This window comes from Tribolium castaneum, chromosome 2, assembly GCF_031307605.1.
Source record: "Tribolium castaneum strain GA2 chromosome 2, icTriCast1.1, whole genome shotgun sequence".
NCBI lineage: Eukaryota > Metazoa > Arthropoda > Insecta > Coleoptera > Tenebrionidae > Tribolium > Tribolium castaneum.
Window position 1 is genome coordinate 25,720,128 of NC_087395.1, and position 12,837 is coordinate 25,732,964.

The window sequence follows — 12,837 nt, forward strand, 5'->3', positions numbered from 1 at the left end:
AAATCGGTAATTACATTTAAAAAATCGCGCGGACACGTGTTTAAAACATATTGCCAACCTAAAAAAACGCACTAAATCGGTAATTAAATTAAAAATATGTCGCGGACACGTGTTTAAAACGCATTGCCAACCTAAAAAATCGGTAATTAAATTAAAAAAATGACGCGGACACGTGTCTAAAACACGTTGCCAAAAAAATTGCACTAAATCGGTAATTAAATTAAAAAAATGACGCGGGCACGTGTTTAAAACATATTGCCAACCTAAAAAAACGCACTAAATCGGTAATTAAATTAAAAATATGTCGCGGACACGTGTTTAAAACGCATTGCCAACCTAAAAAATCGGTAATTAAATTAAAAAAATGGCGCGGACACGTGTCTAAAACACATTGCCAACCTAAAAAATCGCACTAAATCGGTTATTAAATTAAAAATATGTCGCGGACACGTGTTTGAAACATATTGCCAACCTAAAAAATCGGTAATTGAATTAAAAAAATGACGCGGACACGTGTCTAAAACACATTGCCAACCTAAAAAATCGCACTAAATCGGTTATTAAATTAAAAATATGTCGCGGACACGTGTTTAAAACGCATTGCCAACCTAAAAAATCGGTAATTAAATTAAAAAAATGGCGCGGACACGTGTTTAAAACGCATTGCCAACCTAAAAAATCGGTAATTAAATTAAAAAAATGGCGCGGACACGTGTCTAAAACACATTGCCAACCTAAAAAATCGGTAATTAAATTAAAAATATGTCGCGGACACGTGTTTAAAACGCATTGCCAACCTAAAAAATCGGTAATTAAATTAAAAAAATGGCGCGGACACGTGTTTAAAACGCATTGCCAACCTAAAAAATCGGTAATTAAATTAAAAATATGTCGCGGACACGTGTTTAAAACGCATTGCCAACCTAAAAAATCGGTAATTAAATTAAAAAAATGGCGCGGACACGTGTCTAAAACACATTGCCAACCTAAAAAATCGCACTAAATCGGTTATTAAATTAAAAATATGTCGCGGACACGTGTTTGAAACATATTGCCAACCTAAAAAATCGGTAATTGAATTAAAAAAATGACGCGGACACGTGTCTAAAACACATTGCCAACCTAAAAAATCGCACTAAATCGGTTATTAAATTAAAAATATGTCGCGGACACGTGTTTGAAACATATTGCCAACCTAAAAAATCGGTAATTAAATTAAAAAAATGGCGCGGACACGTGTCTAAAACACATTGCCAACCTAAAAAATCGCACTAAATCGGTTATTAAATTAAAAATATGTCGCGGACACGTGTTTGAAACATATTGCCAACCTAAAAAATCGGTAATTAAATTAAAAAAATGGCGCGGACACGTGTCTAAAACACATTGCCAACCTAAAAAATCGCACTAAATCGGTTATTAAATTAAAAATATGTCGCGGACACGTGTTTGAAACATATTGCCAACCTAAAAAATCGGTAATTAAATTAAAAAAATGACGCGGACACGTGTCTAAAACACGTTGCCAACCTAAAAAATCGGTAATTAAATTAAAAAAATGGCGCGGACACGTGTCTAAAACACATTGCCAACCTAAAAAATCGCACTAAATCGGTTATTAAATTAAAAATATGTCGCGGACACGTGTTTGAAACATATTGCCAACCTAAAAAATCGGTAATTAAATTAAAAAAATGACGCGGACACGTGTCTAAAACACGTTGCCAACCTAAAAAATCGGTAATTAAATTAAAAAAATGGCGCGGACACGTGTCTAAAACACATTGCCAACCTAAAAAATCGCACTAAATCGGTTATTAAATTAAAAATATGTCGCGGACACGTGTTTGAAACATATTGCCAACCTAAAAAATCGGTAATTAAATTAAAAAAATGACGCGGACACGTGTCTAAAACACGTTGCCAACCTAAAAAATCGGTAATTAAATTAAAAAAATGGCGCGGACACGTGTCTAAAACACATTGCCAACCTAAAAAATCGCACTAAATCGGTTATTAAATTAAAAATATGTCGCGGACACGTGTTTGAAACATATTGCCAACCTAAAAAATCGGTAATTAAATTAAAAAAATGGCGCGGACACGTGTCTAAAACACATTGCCAACCTAAAAAATCGCACTAAATCGGTTATTAAATTAAAAATATGTCGCGGACACGTGTTTGAAACATATTGCCAACCTAAAAAATCGGTAATTAAATTAAAAAAATGACGCGGACACGTGTCTAAAACGCATTGCCAACCTAAAAAATCGGTAATTAAATTAAAAATATGTCGCGGACACGTGTTTAAAACGCATTGCCAACCTAAAAAATCGGTAATTAAATTAAAAAAATGGCGCGGACACGTGTCTAAAACACATTGCCAACCTAAAAAATCGCACTAAATCGGTTATTAAATTAAAAATATGTCGCGGACACGTGTTTGAAACATATTGCCAACCTAAAAAATCGGTAATTAAATTAAAAAAATGACGCGGACACGTGTCTAAAACACGTTGCCAACCTAAAAAATCGCACTAAATCGGTAATTAAATTAAAAATATGTCGCGGACACGTGTTTAAAACGCATTGCCAACCTAAAAAATCGGTAATTAAATTAAAAAAATGACGCGGACACGTGTCTAAAACACGTTGCCAACCTAAAAAATCGCACTAAATCGGTAATTAAATTAAAAATATGTCGCGGACACGTGTTTAAAACGCATTGCCAACCTAAAAAATCGGTAATTAAATTAAGAAAATGACGCGGACACGTGTCTAAAACACGTTGCCAACCTAAAAAATCGCACTAAATCGGTAATTAAATTAAAAATATGTCGCGGACACGTGTTTAAAACGCATTGCCAACCTAAAAAATCGGTAATTAAATTAAAAAAATGGCGCGGACACGTGTCTAAAACACATTGCCAACCTAAAAAATCGCACTAAATCGGTTATTAAATTAAAAATATGTCGCGGACACGTGTTTGAAACATATTGCCAACCTAAAAAATCGGTAATTAAATTAAAAAAATGACGCGGACACGTGTCTAAAACACGTTGCCAACCTAAAAAAACGCACTAAATCGGTAATTAAATTAAAAATATGTCGCGGACACGTGTTTAAAACGCATTGCCAACCTAAAAAATCGGTAATTAAATTAAGAAAATGACGCGGACACGTGTCTAAAACACGTTGCCAACCTAAAAAATCGCACTAAATCGGTTATTAAATTTAAAAAATGGCGCGGACACGTGTTTAAAACATATTGCCAACTTAAAAAATCGGTAATTAAATTAAAAAAATGGCGCGGACACGTGTTTAAAACATATTGCCAACCTAAAAAATCGGTAATTAAATTAAAAAAATGGCGCGGGCACGTGTCTAAAACACGTTGCCAACCTAAAAAATCGCACTAAATCGGTTATTAAATTTAAAAAATGGCGCGAACACGCGTTTAAAACATATTGCCAACCTAAAAAATCGGTAATTAAATAAAAAAAATGGCGCGAACACGTGTTTAAAACATATTGCCAACCTAAAAAATCGGTAATTAAATTAAAAAAATGACGCGGACACGTGTCTAAAACACGTTGCCAACCTAAAAAAACGCACTAAATCGGTAATTAAATTAAAAATATGTCGCGGACACGTGTTTAAAACGCATTGCCAACCTAAAAAATCGGTAATTAAATTAAAAAAATGACGCGGACACGTGTCTAAAACACGTTGCCAAAAAAATTGCACTAAATCGGTAATTAAATTAAAAAAATGACGCGGGCACGTGTTTAAAACATATTGCCAACCTAAAAAAACGCACTAAATCGGTAATTACATTAAAAATATGTCGCGGACACGTGTCTAAAACACGTTGCCAACCTAAAAAAACGCACTAAATCGGTAATTAAATTAAAAATATGTCGCGGACACGTGTTTAAAACGCATTGCCAACCTAAAAAATCGGTAATTAAATTAAAAATATGTCGCGGACACGTGTCTAAAACACGTTGCCAACCTAAAAAAACGCACTAAATCGGTAATTAAATTAAAAATATGTCGCGGACACGTGTTTAAAACGCATTGCCAACCTAAAAAATCGGTAATTAAATTAAGAAAATGACGCGGACACGTGTCTAAAACACGTTGCCAACCTAAAAAATCGCACTAAATCGGTTATTAAATTTAAAAAATGGCGCGGACACGTGTTTAAAACATATTGCCAACTTAAAAAATCGATGTCGCGGACACGTGTCTAAAACACGTTGCCAACCTAAAAAAACGCACTAAATCGGTAATTAAATTAAAAATATGTCGCGGACACGTGTTTAAAACGCATTGCCAACCTAAAAAATCGGTAATTAAATTAAAAAAATGACGCGGACACGTGTCTAAAACACGTTGCCAACCTAAAAAAACGCACTAAATCGGTAATTAAATTAAAAATATGTCGCGGACACGTGTTTAAAACATATTGCCAACCTAAAAAATCGGTAATTAAATTAAAAAAATGACGCGGACACGTGTCTAAAACACGTTGCCAACCTAAAAAAACGCACTAAATCGGTAATTAAATTAAAAATATGTCGCGGACACGTGTTTAAAACGCATTGCCAACCTAAAAAATCGGTAATTAAATTAAAAAAATGACGCGGACACGTGTCTAAAACACGTTGCCAAAAAAATTGCACTAAATCGGTAATTAAATTAAAAAAATGACGCGGGCACGTGTTTAAAACATATTGCCAACCTAAAAAAACGCACTAAATCGGTAATTACATTAAAAATATGTCGCGGACACGTGTCTAAAACACGTTGCCAACCTAAAAAAACGCACTAAATCGGTAATTAAATTAAAAATATGTCGCGGACACGTGTTTAAAACGCATTGCCAACCTAAAAAATCGGTAATTAAATTAAAAATATGTCGCGGACACGTGTCTAAAACACGTTGCCAACCTAAAAAAACGCACTAAATCGGTAATTAAATTAAAAATATGTCGCGGACACGTGTTTAAAACGCATTGCCAACCTAAAAAATCGGTAATTAAATTAAGAAAATGACGCGGACACGTGTCTAAAACACGTTGCCAACCTAAAAAATCGCACTAAATCGGTTATTAAATTTAAAAAATGGCGCGGACACGTGTTTAAAACATATTGCCAACTTAAAAAATCGATGTCGCGGACACGTGTCTAAAACACGTTGCCAACCTAAAAAAACGCACTAAATCGGTAATTAAATTAAAAATATGTCGCGGACACGTGTTTAAAACGCATTGCCAACCTAAAAAATCGGTAATTAAATTAAAAAAATGACGCGGACACGTGTCTAAAACACGTTGCCAACCTAAAAAAACGCACTAAATCGGTAATTAAATTAAAAATATGTCGCGGACACGTGTTTAAAACGCATTGCCAACCTAAAAAATCGGTAATTAAATTAAAAAAATGACGCGGACACGTGTCTAAAACACGTTGCCAAAAAAATTGCACTAAATCGGTAATTAAATTAAAAAAATGACGCGGGCACGTGTTTAAAACATATTGCCAACCTAAAAAAACGCACTAAATCGGTAATTAAATTAAAAATATGTCGCGGACACGTGTCTAAAACACGTTGCCAACCTAAAAAAACGCACTAAATCGGTAATTAAATTAAAAATATGTCGCGGACACGTGTTTAAAACGCATTGCCAACCTAAAAAATCGGTAATTAAATAAAAAATATGTCGCGGACACGTGTCTAAAACACGTTGCCAACCTAAAAAAACGCACTAAATCGGTAATTAAATTAAAAATATGTCGCGGACACGTGTTTAAAACGCATTGCCAACCTAAAAAATCGGTAATTAAATTAAAAAAATGGCGCGGACACGTGTCTAAAACACATTGCCAACCTAAAAAATCGCACTAAATCGGTTATTAAATTAAAAATATGTCGCGGACACGTGTTTGAAACATATTGCCAACCTAAAAAATCGGTAATTAAATTAAAAAAATGACGCGGACACGTGTCTAAAACACGTTGCCAACCTAAAAAAACGCACTAAATCGGTAATTAAATTAAAAATATGTCGCGGACACGTGTTTAAAACGCATTGCCAACCTAAAAAATCGGTAATTAAATTAAGAAAATGACGCGGACACGTGTCTAAAACACGTTGCCAACCTAAAAAATCGCACTAAATCGGTTATTAAATTTAAAAAATGGCGCGGACACGTGTTTAAAACATATTGCCAACTTAAAAAATCGATGTCGCGGACACGTGTCTAAAACACGTTGCCAACCTAAAAAAACGCACTAAATCGGTAATTAAATTAAAAATATGTCGCGGACACGTGTTTAAAACGCATTGCCAACCTAAAAAATCGGTAATTAAATTAAAAATATGTCGCGGACACGTGTCTAAAACACGTTGCCAACCTAAAAAAACGCACTAAATCGGTAATTAAATTAAAAATATGTCGCGGACACGTGTTTAAAACGCATTGCCAACCTAAAAAATCGGTAATTAAATTAAAAAAATGGCGCGGACACGTGTCTAAAACACATTGCCAACCTAAAAAATCGCACTAAATCGGTTATTAAATTAAAAATATGTCGCGGACACGTGTTTGAAACATATTGCCAACCTAAAAAATCGGTAATTAAATTAAAAAAATGACGCGGACACGTGTCTAAAACACGTTGCCAACCTAAAAAATCGGTAATTAAATTAAAAAAATGGCGCGGACACGTGTCTAAAACACATTGCCAACCTAAAAAATCGCACTAAATCGGTTATTAAATTAAAAATATGTCGCGGACACGTGTTTGAAACATATTGCCAACCTAAAAAATCGGTAATTAAATTAAAAAAATGGCGCGGACACGTGTCTAAAACACATTGCCAACCTAAAAAATCGCACTAAATCGGTTATTAAATTAAAAATATGTCGCGGACACGTGTTTGAAACATATTGCCAACCTAAAAAATCGGTAATTAAATTAAAAAAATGACGCGGACACGTGTCTAAAACGCATTGCCAACCTAAAAAATCGGTAATTAAATTAAAAATATGTCGCGGACACGTGTTTAAAACGCATTGCCAACCTAAAAAATCGGTAATTAAATTAAAAAAATGGCGCGGACACGTGTCTAAAACACATTGCCAACCTAAAAAATCGCACTAAATCGGTTATTAAATTAAAAATATGTCGCGGACACGTGTTTGAAACATATTGCCAACCTAAAAAATCGGTAATTAAATTAAAAAAATGACGCGGACACGTGTCTAAAACACATTGCCAACCTAAAAAATCGCACTAAATCGGTTATTAAATTAAAAATATGTCGCGGACACGTGTTTGAAACATATTGCCAACCTAAAAAATCGGTAATTAAATTAAAAAAATGGCGCGGACACGTGTCTAAAACACATTGCCAACCTAAAAAATCGCACTAAATCGGTTATTAAATTAAAAATATGTCGCGGACACGTGTTTGAAACATATTGCCAACCTAAAAAATCGGTAATTAAATTAAAAAAATGGCGCGGGCACGTGTCTAAAACACGTTGCCAACCTAAAAAATCGCACTAAATCGGTAATTAAATTAAAAATATGTCGCGGACACGTGTTTAAAACGCATTGCCAACCTAAAAAATCGGTAATTAAATTAAAAATATGTCGCGGACACGTGTTTAAAACATATTGCCAACTTAAAAAATCGGTAATTAAATTAAAAAAATGGCGCGGGCACGTGTCTAAAACACGTTGCCAACCTAAAAAATCGCACTAAATCGGTTATTAAATTTAAAAAATGGCGCGGACACGTGTTTAAAACATATTGCCAACTTAAAAAATCGGTAATTAAATTAAAAAAATGGCGCGGACACGTGTTTAAAACATATTGCCAACCTAAAAAATCGGTAATTAAATTAAAAAAATGGCGCGGGCACGTGTCTAAAACACGTTGCCAACCTAAAAAATCGCACTAAATCGGTTATTAAATTTAAAAAATGGCGCGAACACGCGTTTAAAACATATTGCCAACCTAAAAAATCGGTAATTAAATAAAAAAAATGGCGCGAACACGTGTTTAAAACATATTGCCAACCTAAAAAATCGCACTAAATCGGTTATTAAATTAAAAAAATGGCGCGAACACGTGTTTAAAACATATTGCCAACCTAAAAAATCGGTAATTAAATTAAAAAAATGACGCGGACACGTGTCTAAAACATATTGCCAACCTAAAAAATCGCACTAAATCGGTAATTAAATAAAAAAATGGCGCGAACACGTGTTTAAAACATATTGCCAACCTAAAAAATCGCACTAAATCGGTTATTAAATTAAAAAAATGGCGCGAACACGTGTTTAAAACATATTGCCAACCTAAAAGATCGCACTAAATCGGTTATTAAATTAAAAAAATGGCACGAACACGTGTTTAAAACATATTGCCAACCTAAAAAATCGGTAATTAAATTAAAAAAATGACGCGGACACGTGTCTAAAACACGTTGCCAACCTAAAAAATCGCACTAAATCGGTTATTAAATAAAAAAAATGGCGCGAACACGTGTTTAAAACATATTGCCAACTTAAAAAATCGGTAATTAAATTAAAAAAATGGCGCGGACACGTGTCTAAAACACATTGCCAACCTAAAAAAACGCACTAAATCGGTAATTAAATTAAAAATATATCGCAGACACGTGTTTAAAACGCATTGCCAACTTAAAAAATCGGTAATTAAATTTAAAAAAAGACGCGGACACGTGTCTAAAACACGTTGCCAACCTAAAAAATCGCACTAAATCGGTTATTAAATTAAAACAATGGCGCGAACACGTGTTGAAAACATATTGCCAACCTAAAAAATCGGTAATTAAATTAAAAAAATGACGCGGACACGTGTCTAAAACACGTTGCCAACCTAAAAAATCGCACTAAATCGGTTATTAAATTAAAACAATGGCGCGAACACGTGTTGAAAACATATTGCCAACCTAAAAAATCGGTAATTAAATTAAAAAAAAGACGCGGACACGTGTCTAAAACACGTTGCCAACCTAAAAAATCGCACTAAATCGGTTATTAAATTAAAACAATGGCGCGAACACGTGTTGAAAACATATTGCCAACCTAAAAAATCGGTAATTAAATTAAAAAAATGACGCGGACACGTGTCTAAAACACGTTGCCAACCTAAAAAATCGCACTAAATCGTATATTAAATTAAAAAAATGGCGCGAACACGTGTTTAAAACATATTGCCAACTTAAAAAATCGGTAATTAAATTAAAAAAATGGCGCGGACACGTGTCTAAAACACATTGCCAACCTAAAAAAACGCACTAAATCGGTAATTAAATTAAAAATATATCGCAGACACGTGTTTAAAACGCATTGCCAACCTAAAAAATCGGTAATTAAATTAAAAAAAAGACGCGGACACGTGTCTAAAACACGTTGCCAAAAAAATCGCACTAAATCGGTAATTAAATTAAAAAAATGACGCGGGCACGTGTTTAAAACATATTGCCAACCTAAAAAAACGCACTAAATCGGTAATTAAATTAAAAATATGTCGCGGACACGTGTTTAAAACGCATTGCCAACCTAAAAAATCGGTAATTAAATTAAAAATATGTCGCGGACACGTGTCTAAAACACGTTGCCAACCTAAAAAAACGCACTAAATCGGTAATTAAATTAAAAATATGTCGCGGACACGTGTTTAAAACGCATTGCCAACCTAAAAAATCGGTAATTAAATTAAAAAAATGACGCGGACACGTGTCTAAAACACGTTGCCAACCTAAAATATCGCACTAAATCGGTTATTAAATTTAAAAAATGGCGCGGACACGTGTTTAAAACGCATTGCCAACCTAAAAAATCGGTAATTAAATTAAAAAAATGACGCGGACACGTGTCTAAAACACATTGCCAACCTAAAAAATCGCACTAAATCGGTAATTAAATTAAAAAAATGACGCGGGCACGTGTTTAAAACACGTTGCCAACCTAAAAAAACGCACTAAATCGGTAATTAAATTAAAAATATGTCGCGGACACGTGTTTAAAACGCATTGCCAACCTAAAAAATCGGTAATTAAATTAAAAAAATGACGCGGACACGTGTCTAAAACACGTTGCCAAAAAAATCGCACTAAATCGGTAATTAAATTAAAAAAATGACGCGGGCACGTGTTTAAAACATATTGCCAACCTAAAAAAACGCACTAAATCGGTAATTAAATTAAAAATATGTCGCGGACACGTGTTTAAAACGCATTGCCAACCTAAAAAATCGGTAATTAAATTAAAAATATGTCGCGGACACGTGTCTAAAACACGTTGCCAACCTAAAAAAACGCACTAAATCGGTAATTAAATTAAAAATATGTCGCGGACACGTGTTTAAAACGCATTGCCAACCTAAAAAATCGGTAATTAAATTAAAAATATGTCGCGGACACGTGTCTAAAACACGTTGCCAACCTAAAAAAACGCACTAAATCGGTAATTAAATTAAAAATATGTCGCGGACACGTGTTTAAAACGCATTGCCAACCTAAAAAATCGGTAATTAAATTAAAAAAATGACGCGGACACGTGTCTAAAACACGTTGCCAACCTAAAAAATCGCACTAAATCGGTAATTAAATTAAAAAAATGACGCGGGCACGTGTTTAAAACATATTGCCAACCTAAAAAAACGCACTAAATCGGTAATTAAATTAAAAATATGTCGCGGACACGTGTCTAAAACACGTTGCCAACCCAAAAAACGCACTAAATCGGTAATTAAATTAAAAATATGTCGCGGACACGTGTTTAAAACGCATTGCCAACCTAAAAAATCGGTAATTAAATTAAAAATATGTCGCGGACACGTGTCTAAAACACGTTGCCAACCTAAAAAAACGCACTAAATCGGTAATTAAATTAAAAATATGTCGCGGACACGTGTTTAAAACGCATTGCCAACCTAAAAAATCGGTAATTAAATTAAAAAAATGACGCGGACACGTGTCTAAAACACGTTGCCAAAAAAATTGCACTAAATCGGTAATTAAATTAAAAAAATGACGCGGGCACGTGTTTAAAACATATTGCCAACCTAAAAAAACGCACTAAATCGGTAATTAAATTAAAAATATGTCGCGGACACGTGTCTAAAACACGTTGCCAACCTAAAAAAACGCACTAAATCGGTAATTAAATTAAAAATATGTCGCGGACACGTGTTTAAAACGCATTGCCAACCTAAAAAATCGGTAATTAAATTAAAAATATGTCGCGGACACGTGTCTAAAACACGTTGCCAACCTAAAAAAACGCACTAAATCGGTAATTAAATTAAAAATATGTCGCGGACACGTGTTTAAAACGCATTGCCAACCTAAAAAATCGGTAATTAAATTAAAAAAATGGCGCGGACACGTGTCTAAAACACATTGCCAACCTAAAAAATCGCACTAAATCGGTTATTAAATTAAAAATATGTCGCGGACACGTGTTTGAAACATATTGCCAACCTAAAAAATCGGTAATTAAATTAAAAAAATGACGCGGACACGTGTCTAAAACACGTTGCCAACCTAAAAAAACGCACTAAATCGGTAATTAAATTAAAAATATGTCGCGGACACGTGTTTAAAACGCATTGCCAACCTAAAAAATCGGTAATTAAATTAAGAAAATGACGCGGACACGTGTCTAAAACACGTTGCCAACCTAAAAAATCGCACTAAATCGGTAATTAAATTAAAAATATGTCGCGGACACGTGTTTAAAACGCATTGCCAACCTAAAAAATCGGTAATTAAATTAAGAAAATGACGCGGACACGTGTCTAAAACACGTTGCCAACCTAAAAAATCGCACTAAATCGGTTATTAAATTTAAAAAATGGCGCGGACACGTGTTTAAAACGCATTGCCAACCTAAAAAATCGGTAATTAAATTAAAAAAATGGCGCGGACACGTGTCTAAAACACATTGCCAACCTAAAAAATCGCACTAAATCGGTTATTAAATTAAAAATATGTCGCGGACACGTGTTTGAAACATATTGCCAACCTAAAAAATCGGTAATTAAATTAAAAAAATGACGCGGACACGTGTCTAAAACACGTTGCCAAAAAAATTGCACTAAATCGGTAATTAAATTAAAAAAATGACGCGGGCACGTGTTTAAAACATATTGCCAACCTAAAAAAACGCACTAAATCGGTAATTAAATTAAAAATATGTCGCGGACACGTGTCTAAAACACGTTGCCAACCTAAAAAAAACGCACTAAATCGGTAATTAAATTAAAAATATGTCGCGGACACGTGTTTAAAACGCATTGCCAACCTAAAAAATCGGTAATTAAATTAAAAATATGTCGCGGACACGTGTCTAAAACACGTTGCCAACCTAAAAAAACGCACTAAATCGGTAATTAAATTAAAAATATGTCGCGGACACGTGTTTAAAACGCATTGCCAACCTAAAAAATCGGTAATTAAATTAAGAAAATGACGCGGACACGTGTCTAAAACACGTTGCCAACCTAAAAAATCGCACTAAATCGGTTATTAAATTTAAAAAATGGCGCGGACACGTGTTTAAAACGCATTGCCAACCTAAAAAATCGGTAATTAAATTAAAAAAATGACGCGGACACGTGTCTAAAACACGTTGCCAAAAAAATCGCAATAAATCGGTAATTAAATTAAAAAAATGACGCGGGCACGTGTTTAAAACATATTGCCAACCTAAAAAAACGCACTAAATCGGTAATTAAATTAAAAATATGTCGCGGACACGTGTTTAAAACGCATTGCCAAC

At 34.1% G+C, this 12,837-nt stretch overlaps 2 long non-coding RNA genes across 4 annotated transcripts; both read right to left on the minus strand.

Moving 5' to 3' along the window:
• Positions 1-74: 74 nt before the first annotated feature.
• On the minus strand, positions 75-3,261 carry LOC135265406 (uncharacterized). 3 transcript variants are annotated; one of them, XR_010333056.1, is made up of 4 exons: positions 2,871-3,261; positions 2,327-2,525; positions 1,929-2,200; positions 75-1,865 (listed from the first exon to the last, which is right to left on the minus strand). It is a non-coding gene; the product is annotated as an uncharacterized LOC135265406 (long non-coding RNA). The 3 variants fall into 3 exon arrangements; XR_010333057.1 differs by having other exon boundaries at positions 75-472; positions 924-1,865; positions 2,327-3,261; XR_010333055.1 differs by having other exon boundaries at positions 2,327-3,261.
• A 2,502-nt stretch (positions 3,262-5,763) lies between these two features.
• On the minus strand, positions 5,764-7,265 carry LOC135265407 (uncharacterized). Its single transcript, XR_010333058.1, has 4 exons — positions 7,097-7,265; positions 6,699-6,970; positions 6,500-6,635; positions 5,764-6,035 (listed from the first exon to the last, which is right to left on the minus strand). It is a non-coding gene; the product is annotated as an uncharacterized LOC135265407 (long non-coding RNA).
• Positions 7,266-12,837: the final 5,572 nt, after the last annotated feature.